This window comes from Natator depressus, chromosome 2 (genome assembly GCF_965152275.1).
Source record: "Natator depressus isolate rNatDep1 chromosome 2, rNatDep2.hap1, whole genome shotgun sequence".
Taxonomy (NCBI): domain Eukaryota; kingdom Metazoa; phylum Chordata; order Testudines; family Cheloniidae; genus Natator; species Natator depressus.
The window spans coordinates 197,592,862-197,610,538 of NC_134235.1; the positions used below are offsets into that span (position 1 = coordinate 197,592,862).

General features: G+C 40.2%; 1 protein-coding gene across 1 annotated transcript in view; it reads right to left on the minus strand.

The window, feature by feature from the left end:
• KCNH8 (potassium voltage-gated channel subfamily H member 8) overlaps positions 1–17,677 on the minus strand; it is a 382,295-nt gene that overhangs the window by 326,492 nt on the left and 38,126 nt on the right. The window lies entirely within an intron of this gene.

A 17,677-nucleotide genomic window follows, 5' to 3' on the forward strand; every position in this document is an offset into this window, starting at 1 on the left:
ATATATTTAAGACAGAGGTAAAAATGTGTGTCTCTCTCTAGCGGAACGCTGAGCCATGGCTATAAACTATTATACCAACCATAACTTACAAGCTATACTGCCTCAATTCTACTGTATTCCCATATTTTGTATTCATCACCCTCTATAAACTCTTACCATGACCAAGAAAACAATGAGTAAGATTAACAACTGTGGAGCAAGTGGAGTTCAAATATAGTAACTAAGTATAACAACGATGAAGACAACAATCATCATCTGGAATATAGACAAACATTTTTTGGTGTTTTGAAAATAAAATAAAATGTCCCAGTCACTTAAATTAGGGAGTTCATGTTATATCAACTATTTCATTAATGTGCTATTCCAAGTCTGTTGGGACCATGTAGGAAATCAATTTCAATGCAATAGATACAGTTAACATGAGATTACAATGAAAATTCCAGTGCAAATCTTGGCTATTATCTGCCAACACCACAACATCACCATGATGAGATTTATTATAGGAAAATTAATTACATGCAAATCTACACTTCTGATAATGCCAGCTGTGATCTGAGTACACAATAGTTGCACATTCCAGTGTAAGTCTAAAGAACCTACTACAAAAAAATTAAAGGTCAATGTAGGCTATATTATTGTAAAATATACAAAAGAAATTAAACACAAAAATCCATGTTAAAAGTATTGTGGTGGGTTTGCATGTTAGCCCTAAATGTTAAAAACATGACCACTAACCTTCTAGTCTTTTATTGCCATGTCTCAGAAGTGATAGTTTAACTGAGGAACTCACTAGATAAGAACTGTAGGAAAGATTCCTATGAGTAATTGAAAAGTCCCTGCACAGAAAGAGATTTAAGTTTTAAACATCAGAATCACCGAATTGCAAACATTCTTTTCTTAGCAAAGTACTTACACAAAAAGAACCTCATCTAGTCAGCTCTTGGGCTAGAGTTCCCCTTCCTGAACTGACCTCTTAGCACCATTCAGGCTATACCGAATCTGGCCACAACTGCCCAGTTAAAACTTCCCCAAGGCTTAGTGACCTCACAGCTTGTGTAAAGCCAGGGAAGCCAGTTCCTATTTTCTTAATAAAGTCGGGCATAGGGAGCACGATGGAGGGGAAAAACAGGTGCATTAGCAATAGGGAAGCCCATATTTTCACTCTGTTAATTCTCAGCTTTTGTGTGGTTCCTAAGGGTATGTCTACACTGCAATTAAATGTCTACACTGCTGGGGCTCGTGTCAGCTGACTCAGGCTCTCTGGGCTAGGGCTAAGGGGCTATTTGGTGGGAACCCGTGCTCTGTGATGGGGGGGGGAGAGAGTCCCAGAGCCCTGGCTTTAGCCCAAGCCCAAATGTCCACACCACAATTTTACAGCCCTGCAAGCCTGAGTCAGCTGATCTGGACCAGCCATGGGTGTTTAATTGCTGTATAGAAATACCCTTAAGGACCATATCCAGATAGCATAAATCGCAGCAACCCTTAGGCTGCTCTAATTTAGACCATGGCCAAATGGCAGTAGCTTCAGAATTAGGGAGCTATAAATGGCTCTCTGGTTGCCCTCTCCTGTGCTGACTACATCTTGCTGAAGCAGTACAGAATCTGCCTCTCAATTTCTCTGTATTCACAACTGAAGATTTTAGTTAGATTCACTGAATGCCTGATACTTTAAAGACAGATTTTGAGTGTGAGTATATGTTTCCTTTTAAACAGACACTTACATTGATGTAGTCACTTTAAATGATTTCTGCAAACATTAAAGGGCAATGTGTTCACTAAAAACAAACAAACAAACAACAAAAAAAACAAAAAACAAAATGAGATCTGTATGGCTCAATTTTATTACTTTCCCCAAAGAGCAAATTGCAAAGAGAGCACTTTAAGAAGTAGTTTAATAAAAGATGTTTCAGCAAGATTTACAGCAGCTTGAAAAAGTATGAAGACAATGCAAGCGAGGGGCCCAATGCAACCCCTACTGAAGTCAATCAAAGTTGGCATTAACCTCAGTGGAATTTGGAGTGAACCACAGGAAAGAGCAGCAATGGATAGGTAACAACAGGAACCCTATTATGCTAGTGTAGTACACTGGCTTAATACAGGGAACACGTTTCCCTTCAGATGCTGGCCTGAATCAAACATGAGTCTGCTGCTTACTCACATCTAATGGAGTTACTCCTTTAGCTTTGGAGTGTGGGAGGGAGCTCAGAGCTGGGGCAGAGGGTTGGGTGCAGGGGAAGGTGGACTCTAGGGTGCAGCCAGGGATGAGAGGTTTGGGGTTCAGGTTGCCCCAGGGCTGCAGTGGAGAGAGATGACTCTCCCCAGACCTCTTTCGCTGCAGCAGCTCAGGGGTGGAGAAGAGGTGCCTCTCCCCACTGCAGCCCTGAGCCCCTGCATGGGGGTTAATAGGCAGCTACGCGGTTGCACAGCCTAGAGGAAACTGAGGTTGCAAGTGCTTTGGAGGATAGGATTAAAATTCAAAATGATATGGACAAACTGAAGTAAATAGGATGAAATTCAATAAGGATAAATGCAAAGTACTCCACTTACGAAGGAACAATCAGTTGCACACATACAAAGTGGGAAATGACTGCCTAGAACAGAGGTGGGCAAACTATGGCCCACAGGCCCCATCCAACCCACGGGACCATCCTGCCCAGTCCTTGAGCTCCTGGCCAAGGAAGCTAGTCCCCGGCCCCTCCCCCGCTATTCCCCCTCCCCCCGCAGTTATGCCACCGCGCGGGCAGCATGGCTGGCTCTGTCAAGGCAGCACGGCTATGAGCAAAGGGTTCTGGGGCGGGGCAGTCAGGGAACAGGGGGGTTAGATGGGAGTGGGGTCCCAGGACGGCAGTCAGGGGGACAAGGAGCTGGGGGTCGGGGGGGGAGGTTGGATGGGTGGGAGGTTCTGAGGGGGGCGGGAAGTGGGTGGGGGTGGTCGGGGGCAGAGGCCAGGCTATTTGGGGGGCACAGCCTTCCCTACCCGGCCCTCCACACAGTTTTGCACCCTGATGTGCCCCTCAGGCCAAAAAGTTTGCCCACCCCTGGCCTAGAAAACAGTACTATGGAAAGGGATTTGGGGGTCAGAGTGGATCACAAGCTAAATATGGACAGGACAAGAAGCAATGGGCTTAAATTGCAGCAAGGGAGGTTTAGGTTGGACATTAGGAAAAAACTTCCCAACTATCAGGGTGGTTAAGCACTGAAATAAAATTGCCTAGAGAGGTTGTGGAATCTCCACCACTGGAGGTTTTTAAGATCAAGTTAGACAAAAACCTGTCGGGAATGGTCGAGATAATTTGTCTTGCCATGAGTGCAGGGGACCGGACTAGATGACCTCTTGAGGACCCTTCCAGTTGTATGATTAAACTAGCACAAATTGTTATGAAACCAGGACAAACAGCACTAGAATTAACATATTGAAAACCGATCATGGGACTCCCAACCTTAAATGCCTCAGAAACTAAAAAGCTTTCAGTAGAATTTTCCATTCTGTCCCAACGGCAGTGTAAATCAGGAGATCAAACATTTTGCATAAACATAAAGTACAAAAAAGTCTCACACGAATGTTATAACAATGTTTGAATTACTATCAATTCCTTCCCTGACGAATAAGCTCAAAGCACATTTGGTGTGAACTATTAAAATGCGTCTAGTGGAAATTGTGCCACTAACTTCCATGGGAACAGCATCAGGCCCTATGGTTTTAAATTAGAGTGTGTACAATGTTCCTGATTAGGAGAAAAGTCTGCAGGTAGCTTTCCTTAAATTTTCTTGGTCCCACTTCACTGACTAGTGAGAACTCAGATAGCAGTCATGCAACTAAAGAAACATTTTACAAAAGTGACAGGTTTGCATGCATAATAGTATCTAAGTAACATGGAAACTTTATCTTGAAAAGAAAAAACTTCAAAAAACAAAGAGTAACTTAGAAAAGAAACTAATGCATTCAGATGGATATGCTCAAAAAGGTATTATTTTTAATCCGTCCATTTCAAACGGGCTGTGGGGAAAAAAGTATTCAATGTTATAACATTTTCCTACAAAACATCTGTGTGATAATTGGGACGGTCAGAAATGCATTTAAGGAGCAGAATTGGAAAGAAAATAATCCCATTTTATTCATCCGAGTAATAGAATTTCAGAGTTTAGGTAATGTGAGGAGAAATTTTAAAAGGGTAAGGAAGCATCTAATCTGAAGTAGACTCCCATCCCACATTTTCTAAATAATTACTCTATAAATTCTGGACATGGAAATTGATTATCTGGAATAGTGTGGTCAGGGCAATGAACCGGAACTGAAGAGACCAAGGTTCCATTTCTGGCTCTGCTATTAACTTGCTGTATAACAATGGACAAGTCACTTTATCTCTGTCTCTGTTCCCTCTCCCACCTTTTGTTCAGTGTAGTTAGACTGAAACCTCTTAGGATAGGCCTTGTCTCTTACTAGATGCTTACACAGTGCCTAGCACAGTAGTGCCTCAGTCTTGATTAGGGCCTCAAGGTACTCCTGTTGTGATACTTGGTCTATATTCGCAAAAAGAAAAGGAGTACTTGTGGCACCTTAGAGACTAACCAATTTATTTGAGCATAAGCTTTCGTGAGCTACAGCTCACTTGAGCTGTAGCTCACGAAAGCTTATGCTCAAATAAATTGGTTAGTCTCTAAGGTGCCACAAGTATTCCTTTTCTTTTTGCGAATACAGACGAACACGGCTGTTACTCTGAAACTTAACTTTAAAAAAGTAATTGCAGAATAGTGCTAAGTGAAACAGTAATAAGGGATTAGGTTTTTCCTATCACTCCTCTTTCCCTTCTCTCTCCCCTCCCTCTTCTGAGCTGGGCAGTTTCTGCCTCAGGGAAAAGGTGGAATTCATGATTATGTGGCATCAGCTGTGCATTTATATTCTTGCCTTATTGGCACTCAGTTACAGGAAAGAAAAGGAAAATAAGGTAATTTAGTGGACTATTTATTGTAGTTCTGCAGCATGTATTATTGCAGAAGGAGATGACAAAAATATCAAACTAATTTCAGCAATGAGGTCAGTTCAGAAATGTATAAGAGAGAATTATTAAAAGTTTAGAGACAATAAGAAACCGAAGACAAGTAAGGGCAACAAATGTGTAAACCAGTTATGTTGGAGGATGAAAAACCAGGAGATATTACACCTTAATCCCATTCGTTTTTCCTAAATCAATACTTTTTAAAACTATTGTTTGATCTATAGCATAAGGTGTTTAATTAGACCAATAATTATACAGTTATAGGAGCAAGGGACTCCGCAATTTTATTTACGTGTGTGTGATTTGAGTATCATTATTACTACTAATTGTATTTTAGTACAGACCTTAAAGATTCACTGCTATCTGTCCATGCTTTATTTTCACTCTCCTGACACACACTCAACTTCAGCAAAATCTGACTTACAAAAGTCGACTGACCCATTCCCTCTGAGAAAAGAGGAATCTCTTCCCACCCACCTCTTTCCTTCACGCCCCACACCACTGTTACTCACCTTAACACAACCACTTCCCTTCCCATACACACACACGCACATTCTGCCATCAATGCATGTACAATAGCTGGACAAATGTGGTATATCCTTCAGGTCTCTCTGTCTTCCTGACCTGTCTACCATCAGGACCCCACAGCCTAGAGTTGCCAATAACAGAGTTAGATAAAGTGAGATACCTAAGACAGAGAAATAGGTAGGACAAAGAATGGGAAGCGAATACATAACTCTGTTTGGGGGAGGAGAGAAAAATTTCCTATACCTGCTGTGTAATTTCTTAAAATATTTACTTCATTTTGGCCAAAATATTCAAAAATGGGTGCTTAAAGTTAGGCTTGTAGATCCACATTTTAGCATAATCCCACAGTGAAGCTGTCATCAACACCCACAGACTCAGGAAGTGAGACTGGTAGATGTGGGAATAGTCTACATCAGCAGTTCTCAAACTTAATGGGTTCGCTAAGGCTGGCTTAGACTTGCTGGGGCCGAAACCAAAGCTCAAACCCCACCACCCGGGGCCAAAAGCTGAAGGCTGAGGACTGAAGGTCTGGGTGGCAGGGCTCAGGTTACAAGCCAACTACCTGGGGCTGAAGCCTTTGGGCTTTGGCTTTGCCCTGCCCAGGGTGGTGGGGCTTGGGCTTTGGCCTCCCCACCCAGGGCAGCAGAGCTCAGGCAGATTCAGGCTTAGTTCTCCTCTCCTGCGGTCATGTAGTAATTTTTGTTGTCAGAAGGGGGTTATGGTGCAATGAAGTTTGAGAACTTTGGTTTACATCAGATTAAGTTGAGACATATTGTGGAAGGTAGAAACCATCAACTTTGCAAATCTAAATGCACTCTCCTTTGAGAGACTATTTGGATTCAGAAGTCTTTCCCGTAGGCAGGAAACACAAAAATGTACCATGGGATTGTAATGCAAAAGTTTGTTACATCTATCCCCAAAGCAAAAGTTATTGTATATGGTACAGAACGTTGGCCAGAGCAAAGCCCATTATGGCTAAGAGAAAAGACTCAAAGAATTTACCTAAATTCTTCGTAAACTCAAAGATCTAGTGATGTTGCAACTTCCTATGGTATTCTCCCAGAGTGGACCTGGAGGTTTTTGTACAACAGAGTCATAGGTGTTTGCAGTAGTCAATCTCCCCTCCATGCCTACCAAATACATCAAACTTGTGCTTATGCTTTTATCTTCCATATCTTTAATATTACAGTCACAGAGGAATAGACAAGAATTCCTCATAGCAAGCTTTAGAGGGATTAGATGGGACGGGGGAAATCAAAAGGTAAGTGGCAATTCTATTTGAACCATAATTTAATAGCAGGCAATGATGGAGGGATGCTTGCTGCAGGGGGAGTCTGCACCGCCGCCGCTCTGCTTCTCCCCCCTCCCTCCTAGGCTTGCTACACACAAAACAGCAGTTTCATGCTGCAAGCCTGGGAGGGAGGAGAAGCCGAGCAGCAGTGCGCTTGGAGGCGGCAGCGGTGGTGGAGCGGAGGGGAGCTGGGACGGGAAGCAGTTCCTCTACCCCCCCGTTACTTCCTACGCTCCTCCCCCCCCCCACTCACCTCCACTCCGCCTGCTTCCCTGAACGCACTGCCTCTCCCTCGCCTGAGAGGGAGGGGGGAGCAGGCGGAGTGGAGGTGAGCTAGGGTGGGGGGAGCCGCAGGAAGCAATGGGGGTGGGAATGCTGCATGCCCAGGGGAGGAGGCGCGGCCGGGGATTTGGGGAAGGAGTTGGTAAGGGGCGGAGCTGAGGGGCCACAAAAAAAAGCAGGGGCAGCCAAAATTTTTTTTTGCTTGGGACAGCAAAATTCCTACAGCCGGCCCTGCCCCTACCATGACATCACCTTTGTTTTTTACCCATTTTATCCTTACCCAGAGACTTTCATCAAGTCTGTGTCCTATTTCCATCTCAACCTTAGTCCAAGTACATACAAGGCAACACTTCCTCCCTTTTTCCCCTGCCTGTCCTTCCTGAGCAAGCTGTACCCTTCTATACCAATATTCCAGTCATGTGTATTATATTATATAAAAATAACCAAGTCTCTGTGATGCCAACTATGTCAGTTTATTTACTGGCATTTCTATTTCTTCCTGCTTATTTCCCATAAGTTTATAGACATCTAAGATACTGATCTGATAACCTCCCAGTTCTGTCTTCTCTCCTTTTTCCCTGCTAGTCAGCAGACATCCCGGCTTTCAATAGCTCCACCACCACCGTCATCGCTATTTTGTTTATTTAAAGAAGTACTGCAAATCCTCCACTACCACAGTTTAAAGACCATATTTCTCTCCACCCTCAGGACATTCTGACAAAGCACTCCTGAACTATTCCGAATGAAAAATAACCTAGACACAGAGGCAAAAACAGAAACTTTCCATACAATGCGAAAATCTTCAAAGGATGTCATCCTCCTAGGATAAAATGTGCTGTCCCAGAGGACAGCCCTATTATTAGAGTATTAGCCCTTCATTTATGGCAAGTTCTTCAAGGAAACCTGCTTAATGTGAAAATACTTTAAATAAAATATAGAGTTATTGGGTCAGAGACAGAGGGGGAGAGCATAAGCAGGAGAATGACTCTGTAGCCTGATGGTTAGAACACTCACCTGAGATGGCAGGTCCCTGTTCAAAACCCTTCTCTTATCAGATGGAGGGGGAGGGGACTTGAACTGGGAATCTGTTGACAACTGGGCCTATAAATTTACCCTAATTTTAAGATCATTTGTAAAAGTATGTGAAAATTCATAAAATGTCACAATCACCTATAACAACAAATGTTGATGGGAAAAGTTTCAAAGGGAGACAGAAAGACTAAGTTAGTCTAAACAAAAAGGCCACATTGATATAATTCAAGAAATACATTGTGAAGGCCAAAACTATAATGGGGTTCAAAAAAGAATTAGGAAAGTTCACGGAGGATAGTTCCATCAATGGCCATTAGCCAAGATGGTCAGATATGCAACTCCATGCTCTGGGTGTCCTGATTGCCCAAATTTGTGAATTGCTCTAGAGGTTGGGTGGGAGATGGGCAGCCAGATGGCTAGAGTAACAGCAGTGTGCATGCCCAGAGACTGAAACATAAGCACTTAGGTAACTTCTACTGCAAAAAACTTTGGCACCAAATGAGCTTAGGCACTTACAGGTTCAGTGGCAGTTTTGTGAATTGCAGTGGTCCTGAAACTGGGATTTTGGTGCTTATACCCAGATTTAGGCACCTAGATCTGGGGTTTAGGTACCTACGTGCCTTTGTTGATGTAGGCCTTAAATATGAAACATTACAGGGAATCTGCAGGTATACAAATGTCTTTGAAAGGATGGCAAGTTCTTCACTGATGCTGTCCTGTTTATTTCCTCTGTCACTAGTTATACACAGCAATCATTATATAAAATTAAGCATTGAGAAAGCAGACAGTCCCCATGATACAGAAACGTTTGTACTAAAGAGAGACTACATAGCAGTCCATTATGTACAGCAGTGATCCTGAACTTTGTGCAGCCGATAAGCCAATTAGTCAGCTAACTTAGCCTCTGGAAAGCCAATAACTTGCATGCTGTTGTCCTGAAATTCTATTGCAGCATTTGGAACAGGAGATTGCAGTCATCCAAAACACAATGCTATTATACATTGATGTAATGTTATTATGCTAACCTCCCCAAGCATGTCAACTTTACATGTCTGTTTATTGGCACTAATCGCCATTTAAAACACAATACCTCCTTTCTCTTCTCTCCCTTCTTGGTTGCTAATATAGAATATTGACTGCTTTCTCTCTCCTTCCTGGCCACTGGGAAGAAATATCAATTGGTTTTCCTTTTTTTCCCTTAGTTCTGACTGCTTGGTGGGACTGGAAAGAATGTTGACATTCCAGTCCATTTTTTCGGTGTTCCTTGAGCCATATTGTGCTTCACGCAGTATGAGGAGTGTTCCTGTGATCAGCACTCACTGCCTCAGATGTAGTCTCTACAAAAACTGAATGCAGTGCCTTGAAGATACTCTATAATCACAGGTTGAGGATCACTTATTTACAGGAGTCTTCCTAGTTTATTATGGGATGATTCTCACAGGGATAATTGCTTCCAAAATGAGAGGCTTTTATGTTCCTTATCAAAAAGGCAATACCAGTAGATTTACCAAACATTGAATACTGAGAATTTTAAAAGGGTTTGATTCTACTATAATTTGTTTCTCGATTAATCCAATGACTGTTCATAGGTCCTAAACCTCAGTGTCCTTGTTTAGTCTCAATATGCCACAGAAAGTTACAAGTAAATGACTGCTTCCAAAGCGCTCCCTGGAAATCAAGCAGAAACTTGGGCCAGATCCTCTGCTAGTGTCAACTGGCATAATTCCATTGACTTCATTATATTAATTTACATCTGATGAGGATCTGGCCCAATGCTCAGATTCATTATACTTGAAATTTTAGTGGATATTGTATATCAAAGTCAGAAAACAAATCCAGAAATCTCAGAATATCTAGAAAGATATTTTATTGAGACTACTAGTTTAGTCACTTCATTTGCAGCCTAACCCTGCAAACTCTTACTCTTATGAGCAGACTTGACTCTTATTAGTAAAAGTTTGCAGGTCTGGGCTTTTGAATTGTGATTAAGTGAAAGTTCAAAATTATGGGGCCTGATTCTTATCTCACCCTTTTATAAATCAGACCTCCATTGAAGTTATACCAGTGTAAAGCCAAAAAAGGTTACATCTTTGGTTATCTCAGTAGGAATTATCTACTTAATTGATACCATTTTTGTATACATGGCAATTTCCTTTATTCCCACCATTCTTTAGGATGCAGTAACAACCTTAAATCACTCTACCCAAAATCTCAATTTGAAGCAATTCCAGGACAGACAGAAGAGCTGGGTGAATCTGAATTTCATTCTAAATCATACTATGTACAATTCTGAAAAACATACTATCCATTTTTTTTAAAAAAGGAGGTGGACTGGACTGGAGTAAGGGCAGAGGAAGATGAATCAGGGTAGCCTATAAAAATAAACTACAATGAACTGTACTTATCATGGGAAAATATGGATGTTTAACAATATGTGGAGTAATTCTGTAAAGAATGAGCTTTACTAAATTGAAAATGTCATACGATTACTGGCTTTGCTTTTATTACATCAGTTTAATTTCTAATAATGCCTTGCCTTAACTATTTTCATTTTATCTTGCGTTTGTCTTTTAATTATCATTGAATGATGAACTTTGTTTAATAATGTGAAGACTGTGGATGGAATTGTTGTTTGGTTGTTCTAGTAATTTCCTATATTCGTATTCTCCACTGCTGGCCTATCTTGTTCATGCTGGTTAAAAGAAAACTTAGTTATTCCTCCACTTATTTGTGATTATCTTTCTAAAAAGAAGCTGTTCCTCATGAAGACATGAATTTCACATTTTTGCAGCCTCTATAAAAAGAAACTTCAGACAAAGAAATATACTTGAAATATGCTGTGAATATCACCTTCTGAGAAACCCAGCTTCTTTAATAGCTGCCTCTAATATTACTGATAACAATGATGGTTTACAGATTATGCTCATTTCTATTCAAGACCAATGGAGGTATGAAGAAAAATTATACCTAGCTTCCTACCAGTCACAACTATCAAAGTAATGCTTAAGTCAGACCTATGTATTTTCCAACATCAATTCTAGGATCATAACAAGCCATTTGGAGGCAACATGTCAGCTAAAGTGAGAAAATCAGTACTGTATTTCATCTGCTTTATTATTGTTCTACATATATCTTGACAGAGAATTAGTATGATTATTTTATTTTTCACTGAATAGACAAAATAGATGTGGTAATAATTGCATATGAAGTTTTCTGTGTTGTAATTGATGAAAACCCAACACGTTTTCCTTAACCAGCTTGTTCAAATTTAAAAACAAGTGGCCCATATTCTGCCACCCTTATTCATATTAGGATGATTTGCCCCTTCAATCCACCCTGAGTAAGAGGCAGCAGTAGCTGTACTGTCCCCAGGCAGTAAGTGGAATGAGTTGCACCTCCGACACAAAATATGGTTTCTGCTTTCCCCATGGGGTGGGGTTGTGGTGGGAAATAAGCTATGTCAGCCCTTCTCCTGATACATCTTATGTCCCTGGCTGTACATACTCAGATGCAGGGGCTGGAGAGAGAGGTGAAGTCAAGGCTCTACCCACTCTCTGCTACTTCTGGCCCACTACCAGCCTACCTGCACAGGAGAAATAGCAGCATCCCAGCAACAATTGCTTTCCTTCCCCCAGGTTTTTACCCACAATACAGGAGTCTAGGGATGGGAGTCAGAGGGCTCCGTACAGATCATTAATCTCCTAGCAGAGCCAGCATGTGGCTTGCTCTGCTTGGAGTTCCAATGAAATTAATGCAAGTATTCATGGTCTAAAGTACTACTGAATGAGAGTATGGGTGGCAGAATCTGGCCCAAAGTGTTTTGACCATGCTCCTACTCCTTCTGTAACTGAGTTTTATTCAGATGAATGTTCAAGTAAAACAAATTTAGAAAAGATCTGGAATTATATATGGGATGGAGCACTTCTTGACACAGAAGGGGTTAGGCTTCCCAAAACCCTTTTCTAAAGCAATGGCACAGATGCCATTAAAGTCAGATAAGGAACTCATTTAGCAGCCTTCATAGCTAGTACCATACACATAAATTACTGTGGACCAGATAGTTAATCCCTTACTCTCAGTGATGAGCAGTTTCTCAGATAAGCGTTTCCACATTAGGATTGGTCAACATTTTAGCTATGTTGGGCCCCAATCCTGCCAATGCTTACAAATGCATTTAACTTTAAACATGAGTAACTCTACTGAAATCCAGGGGACTACTTCCATGCCTAAAGCTAGTCATGTCTATAAACAATGGCAGGACTGGTGCCTAACACAGAGTATGAAATACTCATAGCAAATTATTAGTTATCAATCCATAGAGGAAAAACAATGAAAAAAAATCAATGTATAAAAATATTTATCTGTAACAAAAAACACACACCATGATTTTCTTGAATGTATTTATTGTTGATCTCATTGTGAACATTTCATATGCAGAAAAGAGCTAAAATTGTTGAATAAATTATTTGCTTTAAGTTATTCCTCAGCTATAGTCATCTGTGTTGTTCTTACAGTAATTCAAGAGAATGAAGTGTTTCTTTATTGGCTAAAGTGTATTATTGAACTCGCTAACTGGCTGCATTCTGAGATAGCTCCTGTCTGTGTACAGTGCCAAGGAAAGTTCATAAGAAAGCATTTAATAACTAGCCTGAATACTGAAGTAATTAATTACAATGGCATCTAGTGTCTGACAGTCTAGAACACGTAGCAGAGAAAAGATAGTAATTAAATACACTACAATAAATTCTGCTGCATTCTTTGAAAAACGAAATCCATGGGGGAAACAATGGTGTTTCCTATATTAAGTACCAGTTTTCTTTAAGTGAATACAGTATTATGCTGTATGTTTTATATATCATAACCTGTCATACAAAGGACGAGAACTGCTTGTACTGAATTCTATGTGTTCCAAAATAGAGATCCATAGCAATTACGTTAACATTTTATGTAAAGAAAAGTACGTTGGTCTCCATTAGTGTTCAGTACTCATACAATTCTGCTAATTTATCGTTTGTTTGAATTGAAACTAGGTTATATCATTAATAATCATAGCCCCTAGAACCTGCACTCAAAATTTACCAGCAGAGGTAAATTTTATATTAGATTTGCAGAAAAAAATATACACACACAACAATTTAAGACTAGCTACATAATATACAGGTTCATAACTGTACATACACCTTTTTAAATATATCTTTGTACAGACACATACCATTTTAAAAAAATGTACACAGAAAAACTCACACAGATGTGAGTTTTTGTTTATCAGTAGTTCCCAGAGTATTCATAGATTCATAGAGTTTAAGGCCAGAATGGACCATTTGATCATCTAGTCCGACCTCCTTCCTGTATATCACAGACCATTACATTCCACCTAGTTACCCCATGTACTGAGTCCAATAGCTATAGCGGCTCATCCGCCAGTGATCTTCGGAGAATTTACAGGTTACCACAGAGAGCTGGTTAATCAGATGGTAGACTCTTCCTCCTTGTTTCCACCTGCTAAACTCCATTAAAATAGTTAAGAATGCATGAATGCACACTTTCTTAACACGACTTTTCCTTACAAGTAATTGCTGTAGTTGCCACGGAGATGTTATCCTTTATCACTGAGAGAAGATATAATCCAGACAATCCTGGGATGTGGTCCATGCTGTGAAAACCTGTATATTTCAAACTGCGGTGGCAAATTCCTAATTAGATTAATACTTATATGCCCACGTTGTAAGAATGGAACACTTTATATCAGTTATGCTAATGTAAATCCCGAGTAATTCCACTAAACAGTGAAGTTTACAAGTCAATGAGTCATTCAGAATTTGCACTTGTAAAACTGGAGATGAGAACCTTGCCCCAAAATTTCAAGTACATCGGAGCTCAGATAAGACGAAAGTATGAAATTACCTTTTATATCTCAATCACTTTTTTAAAACATTTACCAATTTTCTTTTTTGAACAAGACTAACTTTAATGAGTGCATATCCTCTTTGTGTGGTATTACAGTAGTCAAGAAAATCATCTAATTTAGGACAGGTTTCTAATGACTAACTGTACATACCAAAATTCACTCATGGATTTATGATGAATGAAAGATATTCTTTTAGAGCACTACAATAGCCAACAGATAAACCTTTAAGTAATTCTTGTCGATGCTGATGCCAAAAGGCATCCAATCTCACCCAACCAAAAACTGTTAGAACTTAATTTTTCCTTTTCTGGAGATCTCTTACTGAAGGTATAACTTATTTCTTAACAAAAAAAACCTGTTCTGCATTTGTGTACACCAATCACATATTGGTCACCTAATCTGTAAGGTAGAGGATTTCTTTGCTTGTGTTTTTAATGGAAGTATTAATCATCATCTCCCATTATTATTATTTCTTTGGTACTAAAGAGTCATCAGAACAAATTATATGGTGCAGAAGACATCTTTACATTTCTCCAGCAATGTAAAGTTATGTGGAAATGGCTTACCTAGCCAATAGAGAATACACCCAGTATAAAGAAATTTTCAGGTGATGCAGACACGTTAGAGTGGTTCATGCACCATTTTCCACTGCAGTTACTATAGGAGTAAGACTGAGAAAAAAAGCTTTTGTTGTATTTGGCTCTATACCCTGCCAAACCTCAACTGCTGAAACAGCACTATGGGACAGATGGCAACTGGCATAATATAGAGAAGTCTTCACATTGTTCTGCTTTAAGTTTAAGTCTAAACAGTTCTCAGAAACAAAACTAGTTTGGTTAAAACCTATTCAGACCCCACCTCTCCTCCTACCACACCAAATCAAAATGATTGTGAAAGTACTTCAGAAACCCTCTGCAACCACAAAACAGCCCATGGGACTCGTACAGAAATCTCTTCCCTCCATCTTACTTTCCAACTCCTTCTAGGCCAAATAGAAAGAGTCACTCTTTCTCCCACACTGAGATGAATTGGAATCTATGTAGTCCACATAGGAAAAAATATTAATGGGAAAATAGCAAGGAAAGCAATTTTTCAAAATTTTATTTGATAATATCTGGAGTGCAGACATTTTAGTCTATCAGTACCATAACTGCAGTAGTGTTATTTTGCCTTTAGAGAATACTAGTACAAAATACAGTACACATTTACAGTATAGGTTTCAGAGTAACAGCCGTGTTAGTCTGTATTCGCAAAAAGAAAAGGAGTACTTGTGGCACCTTAGAGACTAACCAATTTATTTGAGCATGAGCTTCCGTGAGCTACAGCTCACTTCATCAGATGCATCCAAATAACCAAATAAATTGGTTAGTCTCTAAGGTGCCACAAGTACTCCTTTTCTATTTACAGTATACAAAATCCAGAGCTGTGGCTACATAAGAGTAGAATACACAGCCAGTTGCACAATCGGGCTAACTTGTGTACACATTTTCATTCTGGACAATTCCAAATGTATGGTTTAACACCAGTAAACCTAATTTTAGTTGATTGAACTGTTTAAGGTAGAAAGAATTCTAATGATCGTCTTACTGTGAACTCATTTTAATTTTGGTGTGACAAAGGCTCTGATATCAGTCAATAAGAGATCTATAATATGAAGAATTATGTTGAGAATGTGTTATGAAGGTCTATAGGCTACATTTCTAAAGACCAAGTTGAATGGAATGGCTCTCACATGGCAGACCAGAAGCTTGGGCCACAAATTTGAAAAGCATACCTATTCAAAAGGGCACATAAGCATATGCTGAAATCCCATTGTCCCCTAGAATTCTCCCCCTCCCACACACCACCTAAGAGAGGGGATAATTCTTAGAGATGACACTTCTGCAGAGGCTTGACTTGAAGCATGTGCTGAAGAGCTTTCCTGTACCAGGGCTATGAGGAGGAAATTAACTATTTGAAAGGTTATTAGCATTCCTGAATACTTTTTTCTTCCTTTCCTGATGAACCAAAATACCCACAGAGGGATGAGTGGAGGATGCTTGATATGATAATAAACCAGAACAACTATGTGTTGTTGTATAAGGGGGAGAGAGATGTTAAGGCATACTTATCAAAGGAACCAAAACACTGACCAGGAACTTGAACAACAGCTCTTGAGATACAGAGGACAGGGAAGGGAGAGATCTCTGAAAAAATGGTCAGAAAGTGACTGTTTTTAAACGTAACTAAAGAAAATTCCTGCTTATGTGGAAAGTAAACTCAGGTCATGTTACCCCATTTTGCTTTGCAAGGCATTCAGATGAGGTCTAATATGCAAAACCATTTGTTTTGTTTTTATGGTTCTCTCTCTTAATAAATCCTGCTTTAAACACAACTGTATTATGGACTGCTGCATGGATATCATGCATGCAGCCTAAAAATATGTAAAACTCTTCAAACATCCAAGGAGAGGTAGTGAAGGATAAAGTGAGTATGGACTCAGAGGTCTCAATCAAAAAAGGCACAGACCAAAGAGATCAGGTTCTATCCCAGATGGTATGTCATGAGGACTGCAGTCAGACACAAAGAAGAACGCATGCAGACCAAGGAGGAGAAGGGCGCTGATGACAACATAGGTGATATTTGGTAATCCAAGAACCACTCAGACTGATACCCATCCCTTTATATTTATGACACTAGGTTAACAACCTTCCTGTATACAGTACTATAAAACCCCTCATGGCAGAGGCACAAAATCCTTTTACCTGCAAAGGGTTAAGAAGCTCAGGTAACCTGGCGGGCACCTGACCAAAAGGACCGATAAAGGGACAAGGTACTTTCAAATCTTGGGGTGGGGAGAAGGGAAGGTTTTGGTCTGTCTGTTCTGTGTGTTTGCTGGACACAGATCAAGGAAGCAAGCAATCAAACTCCATTAGTCAGTACTAGCAAGGGAATGTGTTAGCTTATTCTTGTTTTGGCTTGTGATTTTTCTCTGTGCTGAGAAGGTGTATTCCTGGTTTTCTTTTTGTAACTAAAGTTTGGCCCAGAGAGAAATCCTCTGTTTTTGAATCAGATTGCCCTGTAAGATTATCTTCCATTCTAATTTTACAGAGGTGCTTCTTTTACCTTTTTTCTTTCTAATAAAGTTCTGTTTCTTTTAGAATCTGATTGGGGTTGTTTTTTCTGTGTGTGTGTCCTAAAAAAACCCAAAGTTGGTCTGTGCTCATCTAGTTTATTCTCAAGCCTCCCCAGGAAAGGGGGGCGGGGGCTTGGGGGGATATTAGGGGAGAGTAGGAACTCCAACTGGTCCTTTCCCTGTGTTTGTCTAAATCACTTGGTGATGGCAGTGTTACCTAATCCAAGGTACAAGGGACAATTTGTGCCTTGGGGAGTTTTTAATCTAAAGCTGGTAGTTTAGGGGGTCTTTCATGCAGGTCCCATGTCTGTACCCTAGAGTTCAGAGTGGGGAGGGAACCCTGACACCTACTAATAAGAGTCACAAGAAGCTTTAATATTCAAAAAACTTTTCAGGAACAGAAATTACTTTTTCAATTAGCTAACCGACTTTTTGAGTGCCATCAATATAAGATTTGTATTCCAGTGAATATTTTAACAGCTTGTCATTACCAAAGTAATAAGATTATGTGCATTTTACCAAAG